Source organism: Colias philodice, chromosome 16, assembly GCF_061535455.1.
Source record: "Colias philodice isolate Cphi_HAF_F1 chromosome 16, ilColPhil1 Martin Lab GWU primary, whole genome shotgun sequence".
In the NCBI taxonomy this organism is placed as follows: Eukaryota; Metazoa; Arthropoda; class Insecta; order Lepidoptera; family Pieridae; genus Colias; species Colias philodice.
The window spans coordinates 10380959-10392164 of record NC_143101.1 but is presented as its reverse complement, the minus strand read 5'-3'; the positions used below and the strand labels follow the sequence as shown (position 1 = coordinate 10392164).

The window sequence follows — 11206 nt, the reverse complement described above, 5'->3', positions numbered from 1 at the left end:
ATTGTAGTGGCAAGAAAATTCTTTATTTGCGTTGTTTTATCTCAAATTATTGCAAGAAGGTCACAATAACAAGATTTTAAAAAATAAATAACACTTGTTCAAAAACTACAAACGATGCCAATAAATGTAGTATAGGTCAATTTTTTGTAGTCTTATTAGTTACATAGAAAACATCATTGATATCGTTCGAAGTAAAAAATATAAATAATAGCGTGTTGATTAGTTTTGGAATGGGTTCCAAATTGATTGTAGTTTATTGTAGTGGCAAGAAAATTCTTTATTTGCGTTGTTTTATCTCAAATTATTGCAAGAAGGTCACAATAACAAGATTTTAAAAAATAAATAACACTTGTTCAAAAACAACAAACGATGCCAATAAATGTAGTATAGGTCAATTTTTTGTACTCTTATTAGTTACTTAGAAAACATCATTGATATCGTTCGAAGTAAAAAATATAAATAATAGCGTGTTGATTAGTTTTGGAATGGGTTCCAAATTGATTGTAGTTTAATGTAGTGGCAAGAAAATTCTTTATTTGCGTTGTTTTATCTCAAATTATTGCAAGAAGGTCACAATAACAAGATTTAAAAAAATAAATAACACTTGTTCAAAAACTACAAACGATGCCAATAAATGTAGTATAGGTCAATTTTTTGTAGTCTTATTAGTTACTTAGAAAACATCATTGATATCGTTCGAAGTAAAAAATATAGCGTTGTTTTATCTCAAATTATTGCAAGAAGGTCACAATAACAAGATTTTAAAAAATAAATAACACTTGTTCAAAAACTACAAACGATGCCAATAAATGTAGTATAGGTCAATTTTTTGTAGTCTTATTAGTTACTTAGAAAACATCATTGATATCGTTCGAAGTAAAAAATATAGCGTTGTTTTATCTCAAATTATTGCAAGAAGGTCACAATAACAAGATTTTAAAAAATAAATAACACTTTTCCAAAAACTACAAACGATGCCAATAAATGTAGTATAGGTCAATTTTTTGTAGTCTTATTAGTTACTTAGAAAACATCATTGATATCGTTCGAAGTAAAAAATATAAATAATAGCGTGTTGGTTAGTTTTTGAATGGGTTCCAAATTGATTGTAGTTTATTGTAGTGGCAAGAAAATTCTTTATTTGCGTTGTTTTATCTCAAATTATTGCAAGAAGGTCACAATAACAAGATTTTAAAAAATAAATAACACTTGTTCAAAAACTACAAACGATGCCAATAAATGTAGTATAGGTCAATTTTTTGTAGTCTTATTAGTTACTTAGAAAACATCATTGATATCGTTCGAAGTAAAAAATATAAATAATAGCGTGTTGATTAGTTTTGGAATGGGTTCCAAATTGATTGTAGTTTATTGTAGTGGCAAGAAAATTCTTTATTTGCGTTGTTTTATCTCAAATTATTGCAAGAAGGTCACAATAACAAGATTTTAAAAAATAAATAACACTTGTTCAAAAACTACAAACGATGCCAATAAATGTAGTATAGGTCAATTTTTTGTAGTCTTATTAGTTACTTAGAAAACATCATTGATATCGTTCGAAGTAAAAAATATAAATAATAGCGTGTTGATTAGTTTTGGAATGGGTTCCAAATTGATTGTAGTTTATTGTAGTGGCAAGAAAATTCTTTATTTGCGTTGTTTTATCTCAAATTATTGCAAGAAGGTCACAATAAAGAGATTTTAAAAAATAAATAACACTTGTTCAAAAACTACAAACGATTTTATTATTAGTTGAAATTATAAAAAAATAACAAATAGTAGTACTAAGTTATATCACATATCATTCTTGTAATTGCATATAAATATTTATGATTATTTTATTACATAAAATAGCATATGTATTGTTTTTTTCTTCATTAAATCTTTTTTAGACACTACTTTTTTCTTAGAGCTGCTGGAGATTCCGTCATGAAGTTCCCATTTATTGTTGCTTCTACGTAAGTAAGGTCGATAATGACCAGTCTCATTGATATATATATGCTCTATGGCACCAACTAAAATGTACGTATTATTTAACACTTCTAGCTCAGCAGGGATTTGTAATAACGAAGTGCCAGAATTCGGATCCCTTTTGAGACTATTTTGATTGACCATACTTGTGAAGAAAACTTCAATATCAATCCATAGATGATTACCGGGTTGAAAGCTAAGGTCATTTCTAATGTTACAAGTATGACACCGTCGTACATTTGATTCTAGATATTTCAATAATGATTGCTGTAGTCCTTGTATCCCATTATTTGTCAAGGGTTCAAGATGTGTAGCTATCACAGGTAAGGTAGATGAGCTACTTTTTTCGCAGTTTACACAGGTTGACTTAACGGTTAATGAAGGAACTTTTTTAAACATTTGCGTGATTGTGTTGCTTATATTAGAGTTACAGTCTATTATACCATCCTCAATTTTCATGAATTGAAGAATGAGATTTGCTCTTTGTTGATAGACGCTTGTATTTATACCTTTGGATGAAATTAATTTGATAAGCAACAATAAATGGGAACTTCATGACGGAATCTCCAGCAGCTCTAAGAAAAAAGTAGTGTCTAAAAAAGATTTAATGAAGAAAAAAACAATACATATGCTATTTTATGTAATAAAATAATCATAAATATTTATATGCAATTACAAGAGTGATATGTGATATAACTTAGTACTACTATTTGTTATTTTTTTATAATTTCAACTAATAATAAAATCGTTTGTAGTTTTTGAACAAGTGTTATTTATTTTTTAAAATCTCGTTATTGTGACCTTCTTGCAATAATTTGAGATAAAACAACGCAAATAAAGAATTTTCTTGCCACTACAATAAACTACAATCAATTTGGAACCCATTCCAAAACTAATCAACACGCTATTATTTATATTTTTTACTTCGAACGATATCAATGATGTTTTCTAAGTAACTAATAAGACTACAAAAAATTGACCTATACTACATTTATTGGCATCGTTTGTAGTTTTTGAACAAGTGTTATTTATTTTTTAAAATCTTGTTATTGTGACCTTCTTGCAATAATTTGAGATAAAACAACGCAAATAAAGAATTTTCTTGCCACTACAATAAACTACAATCAATTTGGAACCCATTCCAAAACTAATCAACACGCTATTATTTATATTTTTTACTTCGAACGATATCAATGATGTTTTCTAAGTAACTAATAAGAGTACAAAAAATTGACCTATACTACATTTATTGGCATCGTTTGTAGTTTTTGAACAAGTGTTATTTATTTTTTAAAATCTTGTTATTGTGACCTTCTTGCAATAATTTGAGATAAAACAACGCAAATAAAGAATTTTCTTGCCACTACAATAAACTACAATCAATTTGGAACCCATTCCAAAACTAATCAACACGCTATTATTTATATTTTTTACTTCGAACGATATCAATGATGTTTTCTAAGTAACTAATAAGACTACAAAAAATTGACCTATACTACATTTATTGGCATCGTTTGTAGTTTTTGAACAAGTGTTATTTATTTTTTAAAATCTTGTTATTGTGACCTTCTTGCAATAATTTGAGATAAAACAACGCAAATAAAGAATTTTCTTGCCACTACAATAAACTACAATCAATTTGGAACCCATTCCAAAACTAATCAACACGCTATTATTTATATTTTTTACTTCGAACGATATCAATGATGTTTTCTAAGTAACTAATAAGACTACAAAAAATTGACCTTTACTACATTTATTAGCATCGTTTGTAGGTAAAATAGGCTGAAAAAAAGTAAGGTTTTTTTTAAAGCGGGTTCCAGCGTGACGGAGCTACAAACGACCTCCCAACAAACGGCTTATCCTTCAAAAGGTCTGAGTGCCGCAAAAATCTGCTGCCGGATAAAATAGAGTCGATATAATAATGTGGGTTCAGTGAAATTATATTTTTTTGACAATTCGTCTTGACGTTTTTGAACGTGTGTGTTGTTACACTACGAACATATTGTTGTGTGTGTGTTGTGTTACTGTTTGTTCGTATTAGCACAGTATTAGTATTGGTGTATCTACTATAGAAATCTTTTACAGATTTTTTTGATTGAGGCTTTAGGAAATGGCGGCTCTAAACCTTTTGTTGTTAAATTAAATACAAAATATCTTCAAAAATGAAGCGGTTCATAATCAGCTGCTCCTTTCCAGGGGGCCGCTGATATATTACGCAAGATTCTAAAGTCATAAAGCAATCAGTTAATGAGTTAATTCTAATAATCTGTATGTTCGTCCGTGCGGAACCCCAAAACCGTCGAGTCCTATGGGATTATTATAAGCGGTCTCATTACGGCTATTTGTGAGCCAATCCTCCGCTGGGACCTCTCGACCTCGCTACGGTTATAATTATGTCCACTACTAACATAGTGTGGTTTTATCGACATGGAAAAGAGATTATAAAAGTATCTATTATAATAGTTGCTAGTAAACAAAATATTGTAATAAACAGAAAATGAGATTCCTGCAGGATTATAAAATTTTTCAAATTCTACTATTATTATAAAGTCGAATTTTTGTGTGAATAATTTGTTGATGATTATTTCGCCTTTTACCATAGGACAGTCTTTATCATTATTGTTTATCATTATTGTTTATCATTATTGTTTAAAGTTTGTGATATTGACAAAGGATCAACCTATATTTTGTCAGGTAAACTAACATGACCCATTACCCGAATAAAGTTGTAGACTCTATATCTATTCTCTTATTTAGTAATATTGAAAATTTATACTTGTAAGCGTGCTCAATGATAATGTAGTGAAAAAAAAGGGAATGCAGTCAATCTATACTATTATTATAAAGCTGAAGTGTTTGTTTGTTTGAACGCATTAATCTCAGGAACTACTGGTCCGATTTGACAAATTATTTCAGTGTTAGATAGCCTATTTATCGAGGAAGGTTATATAGAACAACAGGAGCGGGGCGCTGCGGGTAAAACCGCAGGGCACAGCTAGTTTAATATAATTGCAATAGTATATGAATAAAGTAACATGAAAATATTAGTAAGAACTGAAATTCTTATATAAGATTGGCTAAGGTATAATATTCTAAGCAATATCCGGAACAAAGCGAGTTATTAAAAATGTTTTAATGATGTATCGCTGTAATTCAGCTGAATGCGAACCGAAAGGAGTTGGGCTAATGCTACACAGAAAGCTAAGCGATTTTATTGTTAATTTTAGTATTATTGTGCTATGGTAAATAAAACGATAAATAAATAAGATAATAAGTAAGTTTCTTGTGTTTTATTTCGATGAGATGATAGTATATTCCTGCCTGTAAAGGAAATTAAAAATTGAAGTCAATAAAGTTATAATCTATACTTATAATAAATCTGTAGAGAGGCCAATTCTGTACATGAAATATATTTAAAAAAAAACTATGAAGGGGTGATAAGGGATCGCTACTGATGCCAAAAATGCAATCAGTAAAATTTTTGTCTGTCTGTCTGTCTGTCTGTCTGTCTGTCTGTATATTCGTTATAGAAACAAAAACTACACGACGGATTTTAACCAAATTTGGCACAATTATTCTTCATACTCCTGGGCAGGTTATAGTAAAAGAATCATGTAAATCGGTGTAGAAACACCAAAGTTATACATGAAATACGCTATAAGTCATCGCGCGTGAATACAGAATCATGCAGCCATAAGGATTATTTTTGTGTAGTTGCCGCGTTCGACGCGCTTCGCGGCGGGAGCTATAAAAAGGCGGCGGGTCTGCACCCGTTTCGCGTTGTCATGGCATCACGTGTGAACGGCTGAACCGATTTCGATAATTCTTTTCTATTATATTCCTTGAAGTACGAGGATGGTTTTTATGTAGAGAAAACGTAAATATGTACCACGGGCGAAGCCGGGGCGGACCGCTAGTGTACAAATATGTAGGTCACACACATGTATAGTATAGTAGTAAACTCATGGATCAACGTAAAAAAATAATAATAAAGAGAATCAAGTAAAAAATTGTAGGTAACTTTTCACATAAATGGTTTCTATGGAAAATAAGTAATTTTTTTCGAGGACTCTATATTCATTTCAGTGTGACGTCACATATTTAAATTTTTAATATCAACATTATAAACAGTAGTTAACACTTACCTAATATATTAAGTACCTAAAGTTATCTCGTTATTCGTTTCAGAGCTATATATCGTTATATTATAGCTTACAGTGTAAACAACCCTTATCCCTCCCCTGAGGGCTGTTTTATTGGGTTGATTTATCGTTTTCTTAATAAATACGTCAGTGTAGCGATTGTTGAGGCTGTATTATTAATTGTAAAGGATATTAATTGGGCCTCACCCTCCCATTGATGGGGAAATTGTTATTTTCTTAATAAATGTTTAATCATTCAAGTTTAGTTGGGTTTTCATTTGTTGTTAGTTTACGGGTTGTTGATTATTGCGTAAATATGAGGATATAGGTAGACTTTGTGTCGCTGTTATACTATATTATGTCAAAATAAGTTTTTTTTATGAAAATCAATTAAGGGCGATTTTTCAATGCTTGGATAAAACTTATCCGTCCAATAAAGTATTACACGATAATATTAAAATGTCACGTAAACTGTCAAATACGTGCAATTAAAATACGTTTTTAAAATGGTATTTTTAAACATTATTCTACGAATAAGTTATGCAATCGTTTTCCGTTGGTTTTAAGTATCTTAACGGCTATATAGATACTTAAATATTTATATATTGTGAAGTTATGGCTTGCAGAATTAGAGCATATAGAGATAGAAGCTAGGCTCTACATGAGATCAGATAAATTTTTATAGTATAAGCTTTAGGGTCGATTTTTCAATGCTTGGATAAAACTTATCCGTCTAATAAAGTATTACACGATAATATTAAAATGTCCCGTAAATTGTCAAATACGGGCAATTAGTTTATAAAATGGTAGTTTTATTAATTATACTTACATTATTCGACAAATAAGTTTTATCCAAGCATTGAAAAATCGGCCCTTAGTCTAATATTAGGAATATTTTACATAGAAACTAGCGGCCCGCCCCGGCTTCGCCCGTGGTACATATGAAAAATAGATGTTGGCCGATTCTCAGACTTACCCGATATGCACAGAAAATTTCATGAGAATCGGTCCACCCGTTTCGGAGGAGTATGTAGACTAACATTGTGACACGAGAATTTTATATATAAGATGTTCTTGGTATGATTCATATTGTGTTTGTACTTGGTTCGGAATATCTATTTATTAGAATGTTTTACGTTATTTTTATGAGTATTTTCCTTATCAGCATGTTTTGATTTGTAGGACTTCCTCTAGCATTCATTTCGTTTATTATTTAAGAAACAGTCAAAGATATATAATATTAAAAAAGAGCGTGTATGCTGAGCACATGTGTCAGAAGTAAAATTTCTTTGGAAAGATTCAAAGACAGCAAAACCGTCGCCTTACTCCATGACGTGATGGTATTGTCATGGCGCAACCTTGAAATTTTACTCTCAACGCGCCCAAAGTACAAAGTACAAGTCAAAAGATTTCTTATAAAAGTCGTAATTTATTTATAGTGCGGGTGAAGCCATGTGCGTTTGCTAGTTATTAAATAAATTCCTGACAAATCGTTTGATAAGTCTGAATTCTTTAGTGCAGAGGTAAAGAGGCACATTGGTATTAAATCACGGTTCATATTATACAGTCGCGAAACTATGACCTGCACTAGCTAGGGTCAACATGCTTTGTTCATATTTGTGTACTAAATAAATATACTATCTAATCTAATCTAATATCTAATAATCTAATAATTATTATAAAGGCGAAAGTTTGTAAGGATGTATGGATGTATGGATGTTTGTTACTCTTTCACGTAAAAACTACTGAACCGATTTCAATGAAATTTAGCACACATATAGAGGGTAACTTGGATTAACACATAGGATAGGTTTTATCCCGGAAATCCCACGGGAACGGGAACTATGCGGGTTTTCCTTTGCAAACGCGGGCGAAGCCGTGGGCGGAAATCTAGTTTTTATTATAAACGGTAATGTTTAAGTTGATTTTTAGTCTGGTTTAACAGGTGATGATTACAAATGTAAATTGTATTGTTATAACGTTAGTATATTATAATGGTAGAAACCGTTTATTTTCATAGGTATAAGTACCTGTCTGACTTATACTAGCAGATTCTTGGAGAAATTATTGATTTTTAAATGGTTTTTATACAAACCTACTTTTTGAATACATTTTTATCCTTTAGATTCAACGATGGAATGAAATATACAATATATAATGTTGAATTAGGTAACGTAAAATAATACATATCTAAGGATTGTTTAACGGGGAGAATTTTCTTACTATTAAAAACGTTGTAGTTACTCAACGTTAGTTATGTTATCAACTGGGAACTGCAAGGAAAAAGGATACTGACGGAATCTTTCTTCACAAATGTTATAGCTTGGCTTAAAACCATACAGCATGGCCACAGTTCTCGCAAATCCGAGCATTCATTGAATGTGACCGATGTCCCGAGTATTTTTAGCTATTCAAGCGGATTGCGCTATTCATCCTGCCTCTAATTGGACAGCATGGGGCTTAATTAATTCTTTCATCTCTCCCTTTATTTATCCAATGAATATATTTCAATGGAAATTTTGAATACTTTTCAAATGTACCTTAATTGAAGTTTTATTTGGCATTGTAGATAAAACGGTCAAGTGTTGCGGATAGCTATGATTCTGTATGGGGTGCGTTTAGTAAGTATTTACCCTGTTAAAGCTTCGACGATAAATGATGGGCCAAAGAAAACAAAAGCAAATTCTAAAGATTTCACCTCTATAAAAAGTGAAGTCTCGTGTCCCCTAGTGGGGTAAGGGGCAGATGCATTATGCATACCTACATCTGTTTCACTGATCGATTTTCTTGAGGGACAAGTAGGTATCAGCCTTCTGTGTCCTGCCAGACCGAGACATTTTTTTTCTTCGTCTCCACTGGAAATCGAACCCAGGACCCCTCGGTTCTATGCTCTCGCGTCAAGTTCCAAGGGAGCGGTCGGCACCTCTATATCTAATGAGTATCTATGAATGTGCTGATTTTTGAATAAATGTCTAAAACAACACCAAGTTATCCAAATTAAATCTAATTGAACTGGTGTGACACTTCACAAATTACTTAAAAAGTTACTACGTACTATTAATAAGCAAGCTTCCCCTTTCAAATTATAACTTCGCTTAAGGTGATGAATTAATTTTTCTAACATTTACGGCCCTTTTTAAACCTTCGTAATTTTTATATTATTAAAGTTGTCGTGATGAAAATTCTTGACAAGAAAGTTCAATAGTAACACAATACGTCTACCGTTTTAGAAACATGATTCCATGATATTTTCTCGATAGAAAAAAAATACAAAGTTCTCATTGTTATTTTTTTTTAATCTCTGGCATCTTCAAAATAACAAACGTAAAGTTACGACTTTTTGGATATTAACTATAAAATATACAACCTATACGTCTACCGTGTTAGAATTTTGAAATATGCGATGGTTTTGAAATAAACAAGAAATACTTGAAATTAGCGCCTGACCAGCCAATATAGCGAGAGCCGCCCTGTACCTTCCTACCCCGATCACTGCACGAGTCATTCCCGCTACGGCCGTCACACGGGGAACTTGTGTCGCTTGCGCAATCGTAAAAAAGGGTAACAACACGATAAGACAAAATGAGACAAATGGGGACAATAAAGAAAATAAGAAGAAGAAACATAAAGGTTGGAGGAAAAAGAATGCTTACAATTGGAACAAATTAATAAAGTAAGTTGGTTTTATTTTAAATTTGATGATAATTGTATTATAGACGATGTTTGATATGTACCCCTGTTTTAAGTACATAACGAATGTGTAAGATTTTTTCATTTATAGCATAAATAATATTTTCAGAAATCCGGAATCCAGAAGGAAAATAAACCCACTGATTGTTCACAATGTGAACCCACTCCTTCGTAAGTACCTTTATTCAGTCAAAAATGTATGTTATCAACGCTCTACTGGTTTTATAGCATGATTCCATTTTTAGCAAAAAGCAACAAAGTGCAAAGAAATAAAAAATCATGGTGAACTTAGTGGAAGTATGGTGGACGTAATATGGAATTATGGAACAGGAGCTCGTTGGAGTAGTATTATATTTTAAAAAAATACGAAAAAATTTCAAGAATTTCTTAGTAGGTGGTAGATAAGTATGTTGTATAAAGAATTTGATGTTGATATTTATTTCATTTATACTTACTACACCTGTGCGGGAAATTGCTTAGTACTAAAACCGGTTTATATTCATATTTACATAGTAATGTGAGTTTTCATTTCGAAAAATTTTGTGTAAATATATTAAATTGAGTTCCTGGGTGATCTGGAAACACAATTGGGCCCGGAGGATGGCGCTGCAGTCACTCCTCCTAATCACATGAACCGATTTGGATGAATATTTGTGTGCACATTTCATTGTTGTGGGATGATTGGTTGATTCGTTTTCACATTAGCTAATATTATGTATTTTTGTTGTTAGAAAGTAAACTTAATTTAATGTTTATAATACATTATTATTGGTATAAATAAGCCAGTGCTCGTCTCACATTGCTGTACCTGCCTACCTATCCTACCAGGGCCTAACTTTGTTCTGGCTATTTTATTTTGATTATTTGTAATGAATAATTACAATTATAATAGAGTGCAAAAAATAAATACATGCGTCAATATATTTTGTGTTTTTTTTAAACAATTTTTTTATTTAAAAAAATATCATTCCGACCGCGGCTTTGCCCGCGTGGAATTAGGTTATATCGTGAATCCTGTTTTATCCCACAGAAGTGTTCAGTTCGGATAAAAAGTATCCTATGTGTAAATCCAGGCAATTAGCTATATTTTATCAAAATTGGTAATGTAGTCTTGACGTGATTAAGTAACAACTAACAAAAAAATATACAAATTAACATTCAAAGTTTCGCATCAGTTTTACTGTATTAGCGATATCTTCCACTCTTGACTTTGACTGAGAAGAATTAGGGTTTATAACTTCTTTCAGAAATAGTACCTTTCATTTCTGGGCATGATGTTATATCTACGTCAGCATCAAATTCTATCTAAATCAATTCAGTAGTCCGCATAATTAGGTACCATTTCATTTTTTCAGAGTAACAATATTTTTTGTTATTTTAAAGATTATTTATAACCTGTA

The 11206-nt window shown here is 31.3% G+C and overlaps 1 long non-coding RNA gene across 1 annotated transcript; it reads left to right on the top strand.

Moving 5' to 3' along the window:
* Nucleotides 1–9217: 9217 nt before the first annotated feature.
* Nucleotides 9218–10861, top strand: LOC149481943 (uncharacterized). The gene is made up of 3 exons (XR_016316808.1): nt 9218–9789; nt 9916–9977; nt 10052–10861. It is a non-coding gene; the product is annotated as an uncharacterized LOC149481943 (long non-coding RNA).
* The last annotated feature ends 345 nt before the right edge of the window (nt 10862–11206 follow it).